The following is a 1821-nucleotide window of genomic DNA, read 5'->3' as shown; positions in this document are numbered from 1 at the left end:
CTGTTTTATACATCTTCCATGAACTTTCTTAACGTCTGAATAGGTCATTGGCCTAAAATGATCCATGCTGACATTTTCTTTTTGGGAACATGCCCAGCGTAATGCTTGACGCTTTTTCAGGTGCACAAGGCAAAACAGTATTGTATGATTTGGCCATCATGAACTTTAAAGGGTCACACAAGGCCACTGGCCTTAAACGAGCATCAGTAACCTTTTGCTTAGAGCGGATATCTATGTTCAAGGCATTTGCATGATAAGGTATTAGGGCACTTAAGACACCAATCTGAAGTTCGCCCTTGTTTGACTTCATTTGATCCAAAAGGTCGTGACCTAGAAACCTCAAATTTTGACACAAGTGATTTCACATACAGGCCAAACACTCTGTAAATTTGGTGCTTCTAGCTCACTGAATTTTTGATATCTAATTGCATCAAATTGATCCCGCACCTGAACGAATGGCATTCAACCAGCCAACCGGGCGCTTGTTAGCCCTTGCTTTGGTAGGGGATGATGTAACCCCCAAAGTTTGTTTGCAAATACCTCTCCAAAATATTGTGCAATTGCGACCTCAGCAGCCTTTGGAGGCGTCCATTGCGCGTGTTTTCAAACCAGAAACGTGTTTCTAGCTTTTCTGGTTTCGGGGCTACAACGGTTTTTTGAGGAAATCTGCGCGGCGATCTGCGACCCGCGCGGGCGGCGGGCGGCGACCAGCGATGCCGCGCAGAACGCGCGCTGCGGCCGACATCGTTACATTACCGGAGTCATACATCATGAACTTATTCCCAAAACACATAATGATATACACAGTTGCACTCAGAATTGAACAATATGCGTGCTTCTGTGTGTTTTGTGTCGCGAGATGGCGTGGTTTGGTAGGTATGATGTGAATTTAAAAAGCGCGCTTTTATCAAATTCCACCTTTAGAGTGCCATAACGGGAGCAATGATTGACCTATTACAATGAACTTGTGTGTATGGGCATGGAACCAATGTGTGACCAGCAGCCGTCCGCAGACAGTTAGCTGTTTACTTTTGCAAATACGGCTATACGCAGATGCGCGTGTCAATTGCAGCCATACAACCAGTTCTTCCCTTTGCGCTTGGACTCTTTGCTCTTACTGAGTGATGAAAGCGATTAAAAGTATGACTTTTGAGATGGAACCCTGGAAGCTTGCCAATTCCAAACCAGCGGCAAGAATGGGCGACGCGTTATCCAACAGATGGCAGTCGTCCAATGGGCCTTGGCACATACGTTTTCAGGCTGAACAGGAGACCAGCGTTCTCTGACCAGTCCGCGGCACGCCTCTGTAATGACGCCCACCGCATCTGGTCAGATCGAGCCGCATCTGGTCAGATCGAGCCGCATCTGGTCAGATCGAGTGATTAATAGAACGGCGTTAGGCGTTAGGCGCTCTTACTTCTCACGCAAGGGCTTACAATGCGGTTGTTAAGCTTTGCTCACTATTTGTCAAAGTGCCGGCCATCCCCAACCGTTAATGTTCCACGGAAATCAAAAGCATATGTCACCAAACTATGTTAAATCCCAGGATTTTCTAACGTAAACGTGACGTACGTCTTCGTGCTCCCTTTTATGGAGCACCAGCGGCTGCAGAGAAGCCATATTAACACTCAGAGGCCATGGCGCAACCACGGTTCGAACCCGGACCTTGAAAAGGCGCTAACCACTCGGTCATGTCCCTCATTCCCAGGACGTGACTGCCCTGCTCCGAAAAAAACAAAAACACAAAAAACGGAACTGTCGGCAGAGCGCCACAAGATATAGTTAACGCTAGCTCTGTCAAAGCCCTGTCATCGCGGCACC

This window comes from Pollicipes pollicipes, unplaced genomic scaffold (assembly GCF_011947565.3).
Source record: "Pollicipes pollicipes isolate AB1234 unplaced genomic scaffold, Ppol_2.1 Scaffold_7231;HRSCAF=8579_pilon_pilon_pilon, whole genome shotgun sequence".
NCBI lineage: Eukaryota > Metazoa > Arthropoda > Thecostraca > Pollicipedomorpha > Pollicipedidae > Pollicipes > Pollicipes pollicipes.
The sequence above is the reverse complement of the archived record's forward strand: the minus strand, read 5'-3'. Positions refer to the sequence as shown.